The following is a 21,336-nucleotide window of genomic DNA, read 5'->3' as shown; positions in this document are numbered from 1 at the left end:
TGCTCCCCGCCATCCCTGCCACCAAAAGCAGAAAGAGGCACTGAACAGCATCTCCCCTAGAGCCTTCAGAGGGAACATGGCCCTGCCACCAGCTCGATTCGGGGCTCTGGCCTCCAGGACTGTGAGAGGAGAAAGCTGTGTTGTTTAAAAGACCCCCCCCCATTACTGGTTCTTATGTCACCCCTAGGAAGTGAGTGCATATTTTATGTTAGTCTCTCAAGGGACAGACTATGTATTATTCCCTGTTACACAGAGGAGGGGGCTGAGGGTCAGAAGGGTTGAATGCTTTTCCCAGGGTTGCTTGGGACCCAGGGGTCACCAGGATCCCCTGCGAGATGTGTCTGAGCCCAAACAGCAGGTGTCCCCCGGCACAGCCTTGCTGGCCTGAAGCACCCACCATTGGGCTGGGCGGGCTGGGGCCGGGACTGTGACCTCTTTCTCTTTGCTCCTGTCTCGGGCCTCCCCGTGAAGCAGGTGCTAACAGCCTAGCACCACTTAAACCAGAACACCTCTGACCCCAGGACTCTCTTCTTCCTCCTTTTCTCCCCTTCCTTCTCCCCAGGCTATCCCTGTCTTTCAGTTGAATAACTTGGGAAACTGAGTCCTGAAGGGCTGCCGTCCTCAGGAGGGCATGACCCCTCACGGCTCCAAGTGTGTCCCCGGACCAGCAGCGGCAGCCTTCACGGGGAACTGGTTAGCCATGAAGGTTTTCATTCTAGAAATTGTTTAGAATGCCAAAGCAAAATCTGCCTTTTAACAAGATTTCCAACAACCTGAACATGTGCCGAAGTCTGCAGACTGAGCCTGTGGGTGCACAGAGCCCAGTGACACGGCGCCAGCCCCCAGCTCGGGAGGGGCCGTGGGGTCTGTGGCAGCTGTGGCAGGAGGAGGCCAGTTTTGCCTTCTGCCAGTTCTGCCACTGGAGCCCTGGCTCGCCTCCTCTCTCCCACTGGTCAGCTTTCTAGTTGGGGTGGATTTCTTAACCTCTCTGAGCCACACTTTCACCCTGGGGGATAACTGAATCAAACTCCTTCCAGTCGTGGCCCTCGGGTGACACTCCACCGTTCTGTAGCTGAGCTGGAGAAGTTCCTGGGACTTCTAGGGAGGTGGACTCTAGTCCCCCCATCATCATCCTTCCCTGTGTCCGGCAAGGGGTCCCCTAGGCCGGGTCACAGGGCCCCGGGTATGTCTGGGCAGCAGCGCTCAAGGCCAAGGGCAGTGAGTCTTCCTTCCTTCCTGCCTGGGCTGTCCTCCCCCGGCCGCCTCCTCACCCCGCCTCTGCTTCTGTCTTCAGATGGCCTTGCCTTCGTGCCCCCTTTCCCACTTGCCTTTTTCTCAGTCTGGACCCAGGCCCTCTTTGCCCCTCCCTCCCTTCCCTGCTCCTCCCCTCCCGCTGCCCCTCCTTTCCTTTCCCCTCCCAGGGCGGTTGGGGAGAGATCCCTGGCGGAGGCCCAGCGGCCACCTCCGTCCAGGTCCAGGTGTGCCTCAGAGCCCTGAGCCCCTGCCCTTGACACCTCTCACCCAGTCCCAGCGAGCAGGCGCCAGGCTCCCGCGCTCGCTAAGTGAGCAGTCGGCGACCTGCACGGGCGGACGGGACCAGCCTCGAGGTCCCCGCCCAGCCCCCTGGGCCCTTCTGTTTCCGCCCTCCTGCCTCCCATCCCTGTCTCTCAGCCTCTGCCCCTTTTCTTGTCTATCTCAGAGCCGGTCTGTGTCGGTTTCTAAGTCCCTCCCTCCGTTCTCACCATGGAAACGGATTTTAATTCTGACCTCATTCAAACGATTACAAATAGGAGGAGAAAACCGCAGGCCCGGAATCCCTGCGCGGCTCCTTCCTGTGGGGCGGGGCGGTGCCCCTGCAGCTTCGCACAGGGCCGCGTGCGTGCGGGGTCCCCCTCTCAGCGACCCCCAGGCCGAGCCCCGGGACAGGAGGAGGAGGACACACTCGCGGCCGCGGGGTCAGAGGTGCAAGTGATTCAGGCTGCCCTCCGGACCGGGCCGCCCCGACCCTGGCTGCGCAGCAGCTCTTCATCTCCCCTCTCCCCTTTCAAGCAGCAGTGGCCCCAGGGTTTTATGGTGACCAGGCCCGGCCGCGGGGGGCGGAGGGGGGGCTGGGGGCTGGAGACCCGCCTCGAGGCAGCGCAGGGCACCAGGACGTCTCACCCATCAAAACTTGTTTGCCTGATTCCTGCTCCCGGGGTGGGGATGAGGGGGAGCTGCTGCACGTGGAGACAGCAGGAGGGGGTAATCAGGCCTCTCTCACCCAGTGGCACTTGTCTCTCTTCGTCCCTCTCCCCAGAGACTGACCGCTATCACTTCAGTCCTTCGGAGAGACGGCTTTCCTCATGGGGTCTGGAGGTTTAGCCCGTAAGGATCAGGATTTGCAAGACAGGCAATCCGATGACGTTAGAAGGTTTGATTAAGGAAATAGAGGAAACGGGGCTTAGTGTTTCTTGCCTCTGCCCCAGTTCTGAAAAATGAATGTTTTTATTCTCATTCTGAGGCAATCTGCCATAATCTTGGTTTGCAACCTCCAATTGTATCGTTGGATGGCATCCTTCCTAAAACACGTGCACACTCGCCACACGCTCACACGCACGCGTACGTCACACACGCACAGACTCAGATACAGGTACGTGCACTCACAGCCCACATACACTCACATGCAAGCACACACCCATACACAACATACAGGCACACGTGTCCACACACCACACACACACGCACTCATATACCCCACACACGTGCACTCTCACACATCACATACACGCACACACTCACATGCATGCACACACATGTACACCACAACTCACACACCACATACAGGAGCACATACACAGATACACACACACCACATACAGGCACACACGTCCACACACCCAGCAGTAACACATTCACACACAGTGCTAACACACACTCTTGATCATGCACTCACGTGCAGTCTCACACTCACACCACACACACCACATGTGTACACGCACAGCCGGCTTGCACACTCATGCACACACATGATTTCCCAGCTCTCACTGAGCAAGTGTACAGACCCCGAGATTCCTAACACTAGGAGGAAACCTCAGAGGCCCTCTGGGCGAGAGACAGCAAACTCACTTCCCCAAGGGGCAGGTTGACCCGGGCAGGGTGGGGACCGGGCCCTCAGGGAGAACTTTTTATTACAAATTTCTCAATTTAAAAATACTGGCCATTGGGGGCGCCCTCGTGGCTCCGTCAGTTAAGTGTCCAACTCCTGATTTCAGCTCAGGTCATGATCTCGGAGTTGTGAGATCGAGCCCTGCGTCGGGCTCCATGTTGGGCATGGAGTCTGCCCAAGATTCTCTCTCTCCCTCTGCCCCTCCCTGCCCTCCGTGTGCACATACACACACACACACACTCCTTGTCTCACACTGGCTAACAGCAGCTGTAACAGCTCTTTAGACACAATCTGTCACGGGGGCAGCCAACCTAGGACCTGTTAGCAGGGCCATCATGCCCATTTTACAGATGAGGAATCTGAGTTCAGAAAGGACAGTGGCTTTTCCAGGGTTGCATAGGAGAATAGCAACACATTCAGGAATAGCGCCAAGATCTTTTGGGCTTTCGCAACAAATTGAACCTGATACATCCACATTATTCACCAAACAAAGAAAAGCTTATCAAAACAGGGGCCTCCCTTAACCTAAAGCTGATACTCCTTCAGCATCGGTCACCCAGACCACCCCATCTAAGGTGCCCCCCTGCCCTGTGCATTCCCATCTCTTTACCCCCCCGGTTTAGTTCCTCGCTGGCAGGCATCCTGATTGTAAATGAGCTTCTTCCTCTGCCAGCAGTTTACCACCTGTGTGTTCTCCCTGCCCCCAGGCACATGGCAGGTCCTAACAGAGCCAGTCCTGGCCCCTCCTGGGTGCATGGGGCCACATGACTGATGCTAGCCACTGATCTGTGAGCAGAACTGACTCATGTCACTCTGGGGAGAAAGACTTAGTAGCTGTTGTGCAGTCCTCCAGAACACTCTCTCCCATAGGCGTGGGGCCCAGCAGTGTTTGCGAGGTAACTACACCACCTGTCTGGCCCCTGAGTGATGAACAGAGGGGCCCGCGACCCATGGTGGATGGGCAGTGTAAGAGATACGCTTGTTGTTTTGAGCCTGGACATTGAGGGGAGTGTAGTTACAGCAGCAAAACCTACTCTATCCTGACTAGTACACTTTTCAAATGCCCGGATCCCATGGTTACCGTGTAGGGAGAACCTTGCCTGTTTTGCACACGGTTGGGTTCTGGCGCCTAGCCTGCGCTTAGTGAGTGCTTCTGTTGAACAGGTGGATGCACGAGGGCGCAGTTAGTGGCGACGCGGCCTTTCATAGTAAGACGGACCCAGATTGGAAACCCAGCTCAGCAGCGTGCCTCTGAGCCAGTGCAACTTGTCTGAGCCTCGCTGTCCTCTTCTGTCAAATGGGGCCACGACGGGACCCATCGCACGTGGAGGTGCCACAGGTGGTTTGAGGCCATCTACCCTGTGTCCTCAGCGCTGTGCCTGGAGCTGGGTAAATGCGTATAAGCAGGAGCTGATGAGAGTCTTATTAACATGATCAATGTGCCGGGGAGGTAGTTGTCTGAATCGCTCCAGGACATGTGACAATGCCCACGCCAGGGTCCGATCCTAGAGGGTCTCATTCCCTACACCTGGCCCGGAGCCAGAAATCTGCATTTTAAACAAGCCTCCTGGGTGACGTGGTGCAATCGCTCTAAGAAAGCGGGTCCCCGTTTTCACTGAGGAGACTGATTGATGGTGAGCTCTGAGAAGGTGGAGGGCTTGGTCTGCCTGAATATAATTCGGCATCTGACAAGAGCGCTTGTGATTTTCTCACGGCAATCATGCCAAAAACACAGTGTGAAGCACGTCCTCGCACCAAACTCTTGGGGCTCGCGATCTCAGTTCTCAGTGACTTCAGAGGAGCGTGTCAACATCGCCACTTTCCAGATGAGGAAACTGACCCATAGAAAGACAGGACTTACCCAGGGATCAACCCAGGCAGCGACGGAGCCCCTGGGGAGCTTGGTCTCGCATACTGGGACGAGATGAATGACCAACCAGTAAACGTTACTGATGTGGTTGAAGAGGGTGTTGTGGAAATCCTGCAAGAATCTCCCCAAAACGAAGGACTTAACGAGGATGAAATATGGTGCAGTTCAATCAGTTCCATCTAAACACTGATATTTACCTTAAAAAACTTTTTTCAAGGCATAATTGACTACAATAAAATATAGATATGTTTAAGGTGTACAATGTATTAAGTTTTACAAATGCAAACAGCCATAAAGTCTTCGCCACCACCAAGACCATGCACGTGAAATCCGTCTTGCATCAGGGCTCCGTAACCGAACACCACAGATCGGGGAGGGGTGGGGGGCTTAGCGACCAAACTTTACTCTCTCATCGTTCTGGAAGCTGGAGGTGTGAGCTCATGGTTCCAGCATGGCCGGGTTCTGGTGAGGGTCTCTTCCTGGCTTGCCCACGGCCGCCTTCTTGCTGTGGGCTCACGTGTGTGCTCTCGCAGTGGGCTCACGTGGGCTTTCCTCCATGAGTGTGCATGGAAACAGAAGGAGATCTCTCTCTTCCTCTTCTCTCCAGGCCACCAATCCTTGCGGATGAGAACCCCCTCCCTATGATCTCGTTTAATCTGAATGGCCTCCCGGAAGCCCTGTCTCCAAACACAGTCACTTGGGTGGTTCGGGCTTGAGCAGACACAGTCCCTGACTTACAATGGTTCCACTTCCGATTTTTCGACTCTACGATGGTGAACGTGAGTGATATGCATTCAGTAACACCTGCTCTTCAAATTTTGAATTTTGATCTTTTTCCTGGGCTAGTGGCACGTGGTACCATCCTCTCTCGTGATGCTCTGCGGGGTCGATGAGCGCAGCTCCCAGGCAGCCCCACAACCACAAGGGTAAACAACTGATATAAGCATCCTGTTTGTCACTTTCAGGACACTATTCAACAAATTACATGAGCTATTCAACACTTTTTTATAAAGTGGGCTTGTGTTAGATGGTTTTGCCCAACTACAGGCTAATGCAAGTATTCTGAGAGCATTTAAGGTCGGCTAGCCTTAGCGCCTCAGGCAGAGTCAACGCGCATTTTCGCATTTTCGACTTCACAGGATGTAACCCCATTGCAAGTCAAAGAAGAGCTGTAGGAATGTGGTGGGGGGGCACAATTCAGTCTATTGCGATGGTTAACTTTTCAAACCTAATTGCTTATCCAAGCATGGATAAAAAATTATGCTCATAAAAGTTTATTGTGGAACTCTTACCATAGTGAAAAGCCAAACCCGCTTAAATGCCTAACCACAGGAGAAGACTAAATAATAACGGTGCATCCTCACAGTAAATGATGAATGTCGACCCACACCTACAACGGGACCTGGCGCTTGGTGCGTGCCTAACAAGAAAGTTAACAGCTATGCTTCTGAAGAGTTTCTAATGATGTGGAGACATGCTTATAATGTAGTATTACGTGAAAAAAGCAGGATTTAAACTGGTATGGAAATCTGCTAACCACTGAGGCAACAAACACAGAGAAAAGGCTAGAAAATATAACAATTTTTTTAAAAAAATTTATTTATTTGAGAGGACAGCATGTGCACCTGAGCCAAGAGGGGCAGAGGGAGAGGGAGAAGCAGACTCCCCGCTGAGCAGGGAGCCCGACTCCACTCACTGGATCCCAGGATTCTGGGATCATGACCTGAGCCGAAGGCAGACGCTTCACTGACCGAGCCATCCAGGCATCTCTAGAAAATATTACAATTTTAACAGAGGTTGTCCTGGGGTGATGAGATTCAGGGAAATTATATTTGTTGCTTTAAGTACTTTTCAGGTGTCTGGGGCACCTGGGTATCTCAGACGGTTAAGTGTCGGACTCTTGGTTTTGGCTCAGGTCGTGATTTCAGGACCCTGGGATCGGGCCCCTCCATGGTTGCACCCTCAGCGGGGAATCTGCTCCCCCCCCTGCTTGCCCCCACCCACCCACTTGCACATTTTCTCTCTAAAATAAGTCTTTTTTTAAAATACGTATGTTTCTTTAGTTTCTTAATTCTTTAAAAACTAGCACACACTCCTTTCATAAAGAACAAAAATCAGACGTCTTTGTAAGTTGGAAGCAGCTTTGGAAAACTGGGGCAGGGATGGGAGAACGGATAGGAGGTTTGACAAAGGCTCGTGAAAGTGACCATAAATCGTTCAAAGACTAAGACAGATGTAGTCACAGGGCCACACATGTGGGTAGTTTTAGGGTGATTCGCTTGGACTCCTCTGGCCTCAGGCTCCACATCTATGAAATGGGTACTGCAGTGCATGCCCTGGGAGCGTGCCCCAAGATGAGCGTGTGTTGCGTGTGTCTTTTCCTGCTTCCAGCCTCCCTGCTTCCTCTCTTTCCTCAGTTGTCTGCCCCTTACACGCCTGATGATTTCTCTCCTTTATCCAGTTAACATTTATTGACATGGTCTGGTCCAGACTCAGACTAGCTTCTAGGGATGCAAAGATAAGTCAGACATTTTCTCTTCATCCTTGAGGAGGGGAAAAAAGGTCCACAGTGTGCCAGGGACAGGCCAGGCTCTCGGGGCCAACTGCTTCACACTGTCACGACGGTGTGGGTGCCCACTCGGCTGCCTGCAGGGGAGAAACTGCCCCAGCCGCGGCTGAGTGGGGGGGCTGCCCCACAGGAGCCCTCCACCAGCAAGTTCTAGGCCCTGTCATCCGACTGCCGCAAAGGGAGCTGGGAAGGCCGCAGGTGGGTACGTGACTCTGAGGTCAGATGGACTTAAAAGAGAGCAGACATCTGATCGGGGCCTGGAAGGGTGAGCAGGACAGAAACCCTGGGGAAGAGGGGACAGCGTTTTCAAAGGCCTGGGGTTTGCCCTTTGTTGTGTGCTGTGTGACTCATTCTGGTTGGAGCGGAGCGCAGGCCAGGAGGGCAGCCCTGGGCGGTGAGTAAGGAGGTACCCGGCCACAGCTCAAGGGTTTGGTAGGTGGGACTGAGCATCTATAGCTTCAACCCAGAGGCAACGGGGAGCCCCTGGAAGGGCTTGGGCAGGGGGAGGCGCTAGGCAGAGACACCTGTGGCCCTGGGCGGTGAGTAAGGAGGTACCCGGCCACAGCTCAAGGGTTTGGGGTGGGACTGAGCATCTATAGCTTCAACCCAGAGGCAACGGGGAGCCCTGGAAGGGCTTGGGCAGGGGGAGGCGCTAGGCAGAGACACCTGTGGCTGAGTGAAGAGCACGGCTCTAAGAGGGAGGAAGCCCGAGCAGGTTTGAAGCTGTTTCCTAACACAGGGAGGGCTGTGGGGATGGGGGTGGGTGTGGCAGACTCCAGAAAATAGGAAAATGTAGGTGGCGAGGGAGTGGAGCGTGTTGAGAACGCCTGCCAAGCTCCTGGGAGCAGTGACTGTGGGTGACAGTGGTCTCTTCAAAGCCAGGAAAGGCTGGAGGAGGGAAGAGGAGGGGAGAGGGGAGGAGGAGAAAGGAGACGGAGAGAGGAGAGGAGGAGGAGACAGAAGGAAGAGGAGAAGAAGGAGGGAAGAAGAGAAGGATGAGGAAGTGAGAGGAGGGGGAGAAGAAAAGGAAGGAGAGTGAGGGAGGGGAGGAGGACCGGGAGGAGAAGAAGTAAGGAGGCAGGAGGGAGGAGAGGAGCAGGGGACAGGAGGAAAAAGGGAGAGGAGGAGAGGGAGGGGAAAGAGAAGGATGGAGGGTGAGAAGGAGGAGGCAGGGGAAGGAGGGGGAGAGGGAGAAGGAGGAGAGATGGAGGGAGGGGGAGGAGGAGGAAGAGCTGTTCTCCTCACTAGGGGTTGGGGGGTGAGAGAAATCTGCCCAGAGAATTCAGGAGCCTCTTGTCCATGCCCTTGGGCGCCCTTCCCTGCCCTTCAGAGGTCCTGCCAGGTTTACTAAGGGCCTGTGGTGTGCAGAGACTATCAATTACAGAGATGAGTTTGTTTTGAAGTCCAAGATAGGAAGGCTGTGTCTCCACCAGGTATGTGTTTACACCTCCAGGTCAGCCATGCCGGAAATAAACACTGTCACGGCCTCAGAGCCGAGCTCAGGCGCTGGAGAGGTGGGGGGCTGAGGTCTGCCCTCCAGGCGCTGGGTCACGGGGGAAGGGGCCACACTCATCTACGGGGCCCCTCTTGCGTGCTGAGAGCCAAGGGCACTATCGTCTGGGGGCGGCAGGCAGGCCCAGGCTGGGACAAGGGATGCGGTTGGCACTGGGGAAGAGGGCACTCGGGCGGGGGCTCACAGGGGCTCCCCAGAGGGCAAGGCCTTCCTGAGGACTGGAATCGGGCGGTCTGGGGGGCTCTGCTTGTGACAGGGTGACCGCGAGCTGCTGCTGAACCATGTATCGTTTTCCTGGCGATGCTGTGATAACCACAGATGGGCCGGGGGTGGGGGGCAGTGTGGGCTCCAAACAACAGAAATTGTTTCTCACTCTTCTGGGGACCGGAAGTCCAAAATCAAGACCGAAGTCCTCAAAATCACGCTTTCTGAAGACTCTAGGAAGTAGTCCCTCCTCACCTCTTCCAGCCTCTGGATGGTTCCCAGCGCCCCTTGGCTTGTAGACGTGGCTCTGGTCTCTGCCTGTCTTCACAGGGCCGTCTCTGTGGGCCTCTGTGTGTCTCCTGTTCTCACGTGGACACCCGCCATGCTGGATTCGGACACGGCCCATGACCATGGCCTCCGCTGAATCACACCCGCGAGGACCTGGTTCCCAAAGAAGGCCACAGTGCAGGTTCCAGGTGAACGTGAATTTGGGGGGGGCACCATTTGATGCAGTTCAAACTGTGAACAGTTCAGCGGGACTGACAGTGTCATCCAAGATGGGGAGGCTGCTGGCCAGCATGGGCGGGAAGGCTCAGAGATGGAGGCCAGATCTGGAGGCCCTGATAGGCCACGCAGAGAGCCTTGGACCCAAATTGCAAAATCAATAAACACACATCCCTTTCCCACAGCACACAGGCCGCTGTGCCTCGCAGCAGGAGCCCCCTGTGGAATCGTGCGGAGAGGGACCTCAGATCTGCTCTCTGCAGGGCTGTGTGAATTCCGGGGCCTCTGGCCTCCTCCTCACTGATACGTCTGCAGCTCTCCAGCACCTACAGATTCATTCCCCAGCAGCAGGTAAGGCGGGGAAAGGCGGCCACAGCAGAGGCAGCTCTCTCTCCTGGTGTCCGGGACTGCGTTTCTCCCTCCTACAGAGGCTCCGTCTCCGGAAGCTGATGTAGCTGCCGCCCTCGCCTCTGTCAGCCTGGGCCTGGCTCTTGCCATCCACACCTTCTGGGGCTCCCGAGGGGAGCATAAGTGCTTGGGGTCACACAGGAGACCTGGCTCCTGGCTCCTGAGCTCAGAGTGCCCTGGGAGGAGGCTGGGAGGATCAGACGTTTGTTTCTTACTTCTGGTGGGCCAAGCGTTGTGCTCAGCACGTTCTGATTTGAGGCCTCCCCATCACCGCGTGCTATGAGCTTGGTTATCTCCGGCTGACTGACGGCGGGTGCTGTGGTCCAGAGTAGCTCAGCTGCTGGCCAGCGAGCTGCATGGTGGTTAATGTCATGCCTCAACTTGGCTAGGGTACGGGGCCCACTTGTTGGATCGAACACTAGTCTAGATGTGGCCTGGACAGTTATTTTTTTAGATGCGATGCACATTTAAATCCGTAGACTTTGAGTAAAGCAGATGAGCCTCTGTCACGTGGGTGGGCCGTACCCAATCACCTGAAGGCCTTAAGAGCAAAGACAGAAGTTTCTCAAAGAAGGAGGAATTCTCCTCAAGACTGCGTCATGGAAACCCTGCCTGAGTTTCCAGGCTGCCGATTTTGGCCTCGAGATTGCGACATCCACTCTTTCTGCTTGCTGGCCTGCCTTACAGATTTCTGATTTGCCAGTGCTTACGACCGCGTGAACCAATTCCTTAACATCTCTCCCCACTCTCTCTCTCCCTCAGTCCCTCTCTCTCCCCCGTGCCCTGGAGAACCCTGAGGACTATGCAAAGAAGCAGTGGTTCAGCTGCCCGCCCCCCAAGCTTCCGTCCGCCTTCCCGCCCGCAGGGCCCCTCTGAATGAGGCGAGACAGGCATGCCGTGGTCCTCTCTGAACCCTCACCATGCACGGTGCCCCCCATGGAGCGACATGACACCTCGGCGTCATCTGGGAGCTGGTTGGAAACGCAGGCCAGAAATCAGGGCCTAGCCTTACCCAATCCAAACAGCACTTGAACAAGATGCCAGGCGACGTGCCGCAGAAGCACGGTGCAGTGAGAGGTGTTTTCTGAGGGGCAGTGGCTTTCCCATCCGCTCGCTGCCCTGGCCGTCCTGCTTTGGGACACCACAGGCACTTCCTAGACTGAGATTGCCTGATGCGTTGGTCTATGCCTAGGCCCTGACGTTTAGAATTAGCCCTTCCATCCACCATCTTTTCTTTCTTGTCCAGATTCTTTTTTTTTATTGTGATAAAATTAAACACAAGTTTTACCATCTGACCCATTGTTAAGTGTCCAGCTCAGTGGCACGAAGTACATTCACAGCACGGTGCAACCATCGCCACCCTCCAGCTCCAGAACTTTCTCATCTTCCCAAGCTGATTCTCTGTCCCCATGAAACACTCACTTCCAGTGTCCCTTCCTCCAGCCCCGTCGCCCTCCATCTCCTTTCCGTCCATGAACCCGACCGCTCTAGGAGCTCATGTAAGTGGAACCACATGGTATTTGTCCTTCTCTGACTGGCTCATGTCACTGAGCATAACGTCCTCCAGGTTCATCCACGTGGTAGCAGATGTCAGAACGTCCTTCCTTTTCAGAGCTGAGCAGGTGTCAGAACGTCCTTCCTTTTCAGAGCTGATAGATAGACCACAGTTACTTATCTGTGCATCTGCTGATGAACATTTGGGGTGGTTTCCAGCTTTTGGCTGCTGTGAGCAGCTGTGAACATGGGTGTGCAAATATGTCTGCAATTCTTTGGGTGGAATTGCCAGGTCCTGTGACAATTCTGTGTTTAGGTTTTCTTTCGCTGCTGCTTTTTCTTCCAGCCGCAATGTACAAGGGTTCCAACTCTCGTGCCCTCACCAGCACTGGGTTCCTTGCTTTGTTTTCTTTTTGATAGTGGCCACCCTGACTGGGGGGGTCGTGGGGGGCTGATATCTCATTGGGGTTTCGATCAGGCTCCTTTTCACACCTGGCGGTCCATATTCCTCAAGGGAAGAAACCACGTTTTATCAACCTGCATCCCCAGTGCTGGCACCATGGGACGTGGGGTAGGAGGCCCAGTAACACCAGGCCAGATGAATAAATGAATGAATGAATGGGTTAGCGGAGAGTTTTTCGGATGAATTCTGCAGCCAAGCTCAGTTAAGAACCCCCCACCTCATCAAGTGAACCGCCTCCCTGCATTTCTTTACTGGAGTTGATACAGCTCCAGGCCAGGGGAGCAAATTTCATTCCCTCCCTTCCTCCTGGAGCCCCGGAGAAGCTGCAGGGCGCGGGCAGCCTGTAGTTGGGGGGGAGGGGTGCGCTACCTGAGTCAGGAACGGAAGGGCTCTGAGTCAGTGAGCGTTTTTTCCCCCTGTTGCAATTTTTTCCCAGTGGACCCATAATTTCACCAGCAATTCATGATATATGGCTGTGTGTGTGTGTGTGTGTGTGTGTGTGTGTGTGTGTGTGTGTGTGTGAGATGAAATTATTCCCTGTTGCAGCCACCGTGGTTCACAGTGGAATGCGCACCGGCTTTGCACGCAGACGTGCTGTGACGTCAATTGCAGCAACGAGACGCTGCGGTCTCCCTCGGAGGAGAGGAGGCAGCCCGGCCCTGGAAGCCCTGGTGCCTCTCGGAGTGTAGACTGGGGACGTCGGGACCTTCCTCGTCTGATGGTTCTGGTACTGAGTAGTAATAAATGTTATAGGGGCGCCTGGGTGGCCCAGTCAGTGAAGCGTCTGCCTTCCGCTCAGGTCATGATCCCAGGGTCTTGGGATCGAGTCCTGCATCGGGCCCCCTGCTCAGCGGGGAGCCTGTCTCTCTGCCTCTCCCCCTGCTCGTGCTCCCTCTGTCTCTCTCCCAAATAAATAAACCTTTAAAAATAATAATAGCACATACTTATCGACTACATCAGTGCTTTACATATATCAGTTCATTTGTGTTGGAAGCTGTATTCTCTTTTGTTCCGACGAGGAAACGGAGTCTCCGGAGGCTAGGTGACTTGCCCAAGATCACGCAGCTAGAGAGTAGTGGAGAGTCCAGACCCGGATGGCGTGGCCCCAGAGCCCACAAGCTTGACCTCTGTGCGGTCCTTGGGACAGGGCTGCCCACGACCTTCACAGCAAACCCAGAGGCAGAAGCTGTTAGATCTGAGGCTCAGAGAGGTTGAGTGACTTTGCTCAAGGTCACACAGCTGGACTGGGATTCAGCACAGATGGCTCGGAAGCAAAACCCAAGCTCTCCACTCCGTGGGGGAACCGCAGCAGTGAGCAGCAGTGAAGGGTAAATAGTGGCCGTCATTGTTGGGGATGTTTACCCCCATTGCTCTTTCATTGGCCTTAAGAAAAGTGGCATTGACCCGCACGGCCTGTTGGCTTCCCAGCGGCTCTCCAAGATTCCACCTTCACCAAGGCCTCCATGGCCAGAGCCGGGCTGCCGAGGTGCTGACGGTGCAGAGAGCCCCCTGCCAAGCAGCCCGGGGGCAGGATCACCCCCACTCTGGGCTGGATCACCCCCACTCTGGGCTGGAGAGCCTGGAGCCTGTCCCGCCAACAGCCAGCCGGCGGCCCTCCCCCTCCTCCCGCCCTCTGGGAGTTGTCACGGCAACCGCGTGGGCATCTCAAAGGCGTCTCCTTCAATAATCTGGGCCTCTGATCTCTGGCAGGCCAGTAATGAAGGGACAGTTTGTTAGCGCTGACATAAACACTGGGTTACCCGAGCCGCCGATTTCACGTCGTTTCAGAAGTCAGCTCAAGCCAGCCGACAGCCGAGCAAACTGTGAAGATATTTATTTGTTCAGCTTCCTATGGTGAAAACCAAGGTTTGTGAGGCCAGGATTTTTTTTTTTGTAGTCGTTGATTTTTTGGGGTAAGGAAATAACAATATCTCAGAAAGCGATCATGTATTTTTTTTCCTTCCGTCCACTGTCAGCTGAGGCAAGTGGAAGATCACGGTCTGAGAATGAACCCGGGAGATCCCGTGGGTGCCAGACGGTCTGGTTCATGGAGCACTTCCTTGGGCATTGCGGCTTCCATGATGCAATAGCTCCGAGAGGAAGGCAGAGCACCCACTCTTGTTCCCATGGGCAGATGCGGAGGAGAGAAACAGAGAGGTTGAGTCACATACTCAAGGTCACACAGCTGATGGATAGGAATTCACCCAAGGCTTTCAATTAAAAATCCAGAGTTCTCTCTGCTACCCTGTGCTGCGGGGCCTTGCTGTGGGGTATCAAAGGACCCGTATTAAATCCCAAATCTGCAGTAGTGACAGGAGGGGAGTGTGTGACCTAGATCTTGCCAGGGTTTTTCATTATCATTAACTCAATGATGTTTTTGCAAAAAGGAATGATAAGAGCAACTACGAAAACAAAACTTAGTTGCTATTGGCTTTGAATTCCTTGATCAGGGCTCTGGGGTAAGAGGGAAGATTCCAGATTCTAGGAGCTTGGTAGTGCTGGGTGTCACCAGGGCCTCCCAGCCAAGGATTTAGGGTTCCTCCATCCATCCTTGGTTTCCATCTTTGGGCCCTGTTGTCCCTGGATTTACAAGGTGCTAGTCCTTGTTCCAGCACTCGCTGACTGTATGACCTTGGGTAAGTTCCTTAACCCACTTGAACCTCGGTTTTCTCATCTGTAAAATGGAGCTGACAACCTCATGCCTTTCTCATAGGTTAGGATTCTGCATGGGGAAGAAAAGCGCTTGCCAAACCCTATAGCTGCTTTGTTCACAGTGATGAAGAAAGGACGCCGGGTCAGGATCAAGGTTCTGATTCCGAGTCATCGTGATCTGAATGACTATGTCACCTCTCTGGGCTTTCACGTGCTCGTTGCAGAACGGGATGGCTGACTCCCCATCCGACGCTGTGCGTTTTAGGCACCATCTCTTACCACTCTCTGGGCACATGTGCCCATTTCACAGAAGAGGAGAGTGAGGCTTGGCAAGGTTAAGGAACCTGTGGAAGGTCCCTGGAGTCCTAAGTGCAGACCTGGGATTTAAACTCAGGCCTGTCTCGTTTCTCTTGATGTCCGTGACAAGCCAATGAAGTGCCTCTCACGGAAGGGGTGGTAAACAGCCCCATTTTGTCGCGGAAGGATTCATCAGCGCCTTTAATTTCCATCTCCTCCAACTTGAGAGGCTTCTCTGCCCACCCCACCCCCCAAATTAGATGCCACAGGACACAGACCTCCCGACTTCCCACAGAAGCTGCCAGCCCTCCAGGAGGAAAGCATCCTGGCCCCACCAGGCCCAGTCGGCAGCAGGGGGCGGGGCGCCGGCCCCCTTCCTCTTGGAGCCCGTTTCTGCGGGAGCCCGGTCCCCAACTGTCCCCTGGGGTCAGATCCATCACACCACGGCCTCACTCGATCAGGCGTGCTCAGCCAGAGGGTCAAGTGGCCCGCCGCCGCCGGGCGCTGGGAGCCCATCACAGCCATATTTAATTTAATTAAGGCTGTCAGCACTATTGATTTTGGCAGTTTCAATTACTAGCCTGTTATGGTTTCTGGATCAACTGATCTGTGATGGGTCCTATCAGCAAAGACACACATTGAGGAAAGGGCCCTTCATCTCCTTTAAAACCTGACACATCCTGCCACGGGCCATAAGTTATTGCTTTTATCCAGCCCGGCTCCCCTTCCCTTCCTCATAATTAATTTCTCATTAGACAGCTCTTTATTGTTTAATTTGTGCAGTTTATAATCAAATTGGGCACATTAATTGTCGTTGAATTTAAGGCTAATGAAAAATAAAGGTTTTCAATAACTTACTCTTCCATTACTCCCGACAAGATAAAATAAAGCACTCGGAGAAGTGTCAGCTTTTTAAATTATAAATTAGGTTTTTTAAAGAGCATGGGCATTTAAGGAGCAGTTACCACACATTTAGTAATTATAAATCCTATGCTGCAAAACAATTATTAAGATATAATTACGCTGCTTTACTCTTAGGCGGCCCGGCGGCTGGTTCAGGGCCTGACTCCTCGTGGTGGGTGGGTGGGGGTTTCCGTGGGGTTTGAGGAGGGGAGAGATACCAGAGGAGAGCCAAGTGGGCTGACTGGGAGCCAGGGAGGCATCACTGCCTTTGACTGAAATGATCTGATCATGGGGACACATCAAACCTCCACTCCGGGGTGAGTCTCTGTCTCCTTGAGATCGGCGCGAAAGTCTGCCCAAGGTGCACGGGCGTGCCCCGCCTGTGCCGAGTCCTGGAGACACAGCGGTCGAGCACACGTGGGCCAGGCTGACACACGCAGAGACACACAGATTCGCAGGTCGGCGGGAGCGAGTGAGGCAGTGGTCAGACCCGCCCGTGGCAGTGACCAGATCCACCAGTGGACGTCGGGTTTCCCAGTGGAGGCCCTGCTGGAGACTGAAGAGTCTCCGCTGGTTGGAGAGTGGGGAAGGCCCTGCAGGCAGAAGTCCCAGCGTGAGAAGGCCTGGCGGTCGTCAGCCCAGCTGCCGCTTCAGAGGAAAGAAAGTGATGATCTGCAGCTGGGCTGGCAGGTACAGAGCCATGAGGTCATCACCGAAGGCCCGATGCTGGGGTGGAGAGAAGCAGCGGTGGGGCTGGTGTGTTTCGTGACCAGATTCCAAGTCGGGCACTGGGAGGATGCCGGCAATGGAGCCCCTACTATGCACCGTTCATTCGCTAAGCCCTGTCGTGACACTGCCTCCTGTAATCCAGCCACGTTGCTTGGGGGTGTGGTCCCCATTTTGCAGACAAGGAAGCTGAAGCCTGTAGAGGTCAACTCACTCCCTTGAGGCCACACAGCTCTTAGGTGGTGGCATGGGAGGTAACGCTAGGTCTCCTTCACACTCCGCCCGCTTGCACCTGCTGTCCCACGAGCACCTGTGGTGTGCCGGGAGCAGTGACAGGGTTGCAAGAGAAACAGGTGATGTTGACAAGGCCCCGCTCTTGCAGTGACGTCTGGGAGCTGGGCGTGTGTCTGGAATCCAAGAGGATGAACTTAAGGAGACTAGGGGCACAGGGAAGATGGGCTTTGTGCCAAGCATAGCACTAAAGGTGCTGGGCCACCACTCACCCTGTTTGGGCCTCAGTTTCCTCGTGTGGAAAAATGAGAGTCACCAGCTACTCTAGGTGACTTCTCAGTACCCTGCACACATGATTGAGGTCTTAAAGGACCCTGGGCTGAGGCACTGGGAATTCTTTGAAATGGTTGTCCCCGAGTACCAGTCATCCCCACCCAAATTCCTGATGTTCTTTGGCTTGGAGACGTCTGGGTGTCCCCCCCGAAGGATGACTTCTGCCCTGCCAGGACTGCCATGCACAGACCCGTAAAAGGGCCCTCTCCATCTTCATGCTGTGAGTTCTGATGCTGGACCACCCCCTCTGTTTCCACGCGGGGGAGTCCACAGTGGGGTGGGGATCAGACCAGCCTCTCTCGTGTCCCACCTCGGCTCCCCGGGGCAGACAGACAAAGCATCTTTCACTCTTCAAACACTGCATCCCCCCAAGTGCACCCGAAAGTAGATACCTTGGCCCCTTTTTTTGCAGATGGGGAAAGCAAGGTAGTGGTTATTAGCAGGGAAGGGAAGGCAGTCCCTCCAGTTCTTCCTATCAGCCTGTCCACTTCACTGACCCAGAAGCCCAACAAGGGGTCCTTGTGAGAAATTTCTGCGAGGCCTCAGTAAAAGCTCTCCTCTGGAGGGAGTGGTTTGCTTCCAATCACCACTCGCCTGGCACCCCCAACATACAGGTGCAGGAGGCCCCAGATGATCGAGATGTCTCCCTGTCCTCTGGAGACTGAAGTTTGGAATCTGCAGGAACTCTCTATGGGATTTCAATCTCCTAGGAATAGTCACAAACAGAGCTGTCGAACAAGCAGATATCATTTGTCGGGTGTGATGCTTGTCAGTGGTAAAGCTGAAAAATGATGAGTCTCCATTTCCTTAGAGAAAGTGAGGACAGCTGTGCCCTCTTCAAGGGATGGTTCATAGAATCAAATCCAATGACTGGGGTGAGGCCAGGACGCTGCTCTAGGAGGCGTGGGCAGCCGCGTCCTGTCCACACCTGCTCAGGGGCGGGATCCGGGGCACGGGCACCGCACACCGCCTTACAGGTGAACCCATGGAGACTCTCGGGGGACAGATCTCATGCCATTAGCAGGAGGCACGACAGCCAGGGACAGATGCCAAATCCAGGCTCTTACCTGCAGCAGGGAGTGTCCCTACCACCCACCCTCAGTGAGGAGTGACAAGAGAACATGCTGAGTCCCAGTGTAGGATTCTGGGGATCCTTTCATGAGGCAGGAGCTGATCCCTTCCCAGGGAGGAGAAGCTTTGGCTAATCTCAAACCCATACACGGTCCACATGTTTCCCAAAATGGTTTCCCAACCACTATCTTCCGAGAACAAAGTGGATTCAAGTTCACATCATTATGGAGCGCCTACTGTGTGCCAGGCCCTGGTGGGCGAGAGAGCCACGGTCCCACTCTGAGCAGAGTACAGGCTTTGGGAGGAAGACATCAAACAGGCCCACGGAAACATGAGTCTAGGCAGGGGCAGACGGCAGGTGGACCAGGGCTGTAGGAAGCTGGGGGGAGGAGGCATCCTGGGAGAGGAGCACGGCCTTTAAAGCCAACCACCCCTGTGGCCTCAAGCAAATCACTTCACCTCTGTGCCTCAGTTTCCTTGGTGGAACATGGGATGACAGCAGTGCACATGGTCATCAGGTTCTTTCGAGGATGAAACGAGGAGTGCTTGAAGCAGCCCTGCCTCCAGGAAGCATTGGTGCCATTGCCGCCATAACTGCAGTGTGTTCTGGGGCTTCCGTGGGTGGTGACCTGTGTGCTGTCTTGGGTTTGAGGATCAAGGAGACAAAGTAGGAATTGACTGCAGTCCACCAAGCAGGAGCCAGTGGTGGCTTAAACCAGAGCAGAACTGCTGCAGATGGTGAATGAGTCAGCTCTGGAAGGGAGGGGAACAGTGTTACGGCAGAAGGAGCACCATGTGCGAAGTCCCAGAGGCAGGAGAGATGCTGGTGTGTTTGGGAAACAGAAAGCCATGTGGCTGGACTGAGGGAGGAAGAGGGCCTGAGGGGGTGAGGTCAGCCGTGCAGGCAGGGGACATACCTGTAAGCCTGACAAAGCAGGGGAGGGAGGTTGGGTTTCATCCTCAGTAGCGGGGAGCCATTGTATTTTTTTAATTGAGTTACAATTCCTGTACTATAAAATCCATCCCGTTAAAGCTATTGGGTTTTAAGCAGGGGATGTTGGAAGACTATAGCCGTAGGCTCTCAAGACAGCCTGATGATTCCCACCTCCCGATATCCCCACTCGTGTGTCTTCCCCTCCTCCTGAGTGTGACCTGCTTTTCTAACCAACGGAATATGGCAAAGCTGATGGGATGTATACCTGATTTTGCTGTATGTGATTAGTTAACATAAGACCGTAACATCCGTCTTGCTAAGCACCTCCCACTGTTGGCTCTGATGAGGTGTGCGTCCTTTCTGGGGAAGCCGAAGTTGGGGCAGGGACCTGCGAACGACGTCTAGGAGCTGAGGGCAGATCCAGCCGACAGCCAACAAGAATCAGAAACCCTCCATCCTACAACCATAAGGAAAGAAATTCTGCCAATAACTGCATGGGTTTGTAAGCAGATTCTTTTCTGGCCAAATCTCCAGCCTAGCAGAGAACCCAGTTAAACTATTCTCAGATGTTAGAAGTCTGAGATAATGAGATAATAAATATATGTTGGTTTAAGCCACTAAACTTGTAGTGATATTGTCATCCAGCAACAGAACACTAATTCAGACTCCATTCTCTAGGGGTCTGTCCTATTTCTGCACGTCTTATAATCAGGAGCTCTGATTACCTTTGTTACGCACTATCTTTTCAAAGATGTGTGTCGAGTGAACCCTCAGAAGATCAAGATAGGGTCTGCCTCCCAAAGCAGGGGGCAATTTGTTTGCTGTCCAGTACGACGGAGATAAATGTCTCCCTTGAGGACAGAGGTTGGGCAGGTGTGCTTACAGCGCATAATAAAAGATTCAGGTTCCCTAAGCTTGGGGTTCCTTTCCTGTAATGCACCCGTCTGTCTGTGCCATAATTTCTTGGCCCCTTTTCTTCACCCTGTGGGAACCAGGGAATTTGAGAAAATGACATCCTGGCTATTATGCTGTCGGTAATAGGCTATTTTTTGTTTCTGATCCAAGAGTCTCGTGTCTTCTGCCAGCATCCACGACACTGTGGCCAGCTAACTCATGAGCTCGCAAAGCGATTAAAATCCCAGACCCTTCACAGTCCTGGCAGAGCAGTGACATGACCTTATTTGAATGTTTCAAAACTCTCTGTGTGGAGGGGACAGGCAGGCAAGAACGGGAGTGAGGAGACAAGGTAGGAATTGATGGAAGTCCACCAGGCAGAAGCCGAGGGTGGTGCCGTGATTGAATGTTTGTGTTCCCCTCAAAGTTTATATGTTGAAGCTCTAACCCCCAATGTGATGGTATTAGGAGCTGGGACCTTTGGCAGGTGAGTAAGTTTGGATGAGTCATGAGGTTGGGGCTTGGTGTCCTTAGAAGAAAAGAAGAGACACCAGAGATCACTCTCTCCACCCGTGGGAAGGTGTCTGTCTACAAACCAAAAAGTGTCCTCACCAGGATCCAAACCGACTGACACCTTGATCTTGGATTTTCCAGCCCCCAGAACCTTGAGAAATGTACATCTGTTGTGTAAGCAACCTGGTGAGCGGTGTTTTGGTGTGGGGTTCCGAGCCGGCTAAGATGCGGGCCGGGGGCCAGGGCAGCCCCAGTGAGGATGATGACTGGGGCTTTGGAGGAACATCTGGCAGGACGTACTGAGGGATGAGAAGTCAAGAACACTCCTGAGTTTGGGGCCTGTGCACTCAGAGTGAAGCTGTGCTCTTTGTTAAGATGAAGGTGGAGAGGCAAGAGTGGGGAGGAAGGGAGCCGGTTGGGTCTGAGACGTGCTGGAGAGATGCTGCTGGGGAGCCCATGGGTGCCTGACCTGGGGCTCAAGAGCGGCATGGGCTGCAGATCCACACTCATAAAAGAACGCAGGGAGGACAGAAGGGAGAGGTGGAAAGGGCGTCTGGATGGATCCCTGGGACACTCCAACATGTGGAGGGAAAGAAGGGTCTCGAGCACTGA

General features: G+C 54.1%; 1 long non-coding RNA gene across 1 annotated transcript; it reads left to right on the top strand.

The window, feature by feature from the left end:
• The first annotated feature begins 9,578 nt into the window (after positions 1 to 9,578).
• LOC117804380 lies at positions 9,579 to 12,787 on the top strand. Its single transcript, XR_004628741.1, has 3 exons — positions 9,579 to 9,777; positions 9,991 to 10,156; positions 12,717 to 12,787. It is a non-coding gene; the product is annotated as an uncharacterized LOC117804380 (long non-coding RNA).
• The last annotated feature ends 8,549 nt before the right edge of the window (positions 12,788 to 21,336 follow it).

This window comes from Ailuropoda melanoleuca, chromosome 11 (assembly GCF_002007445.2).
Source record: "Ailuropoda melanoleuca isolate Jingjing chromosome 11, ASM200744v2, whole genome shotgun sequence".
Classification (NCBI taxonomy): domain Eukaryota; kingdom Metazoa; phylum Chordata; class Mammalia; order Carnivora; family Ursidae; genus Ailuropoda; species Ailuropoda melanoleuca.
Note: the sequence above shows the minus strand (reverse complement) of the source record. Positions and strands in the feature narration are given on the sequence as shown.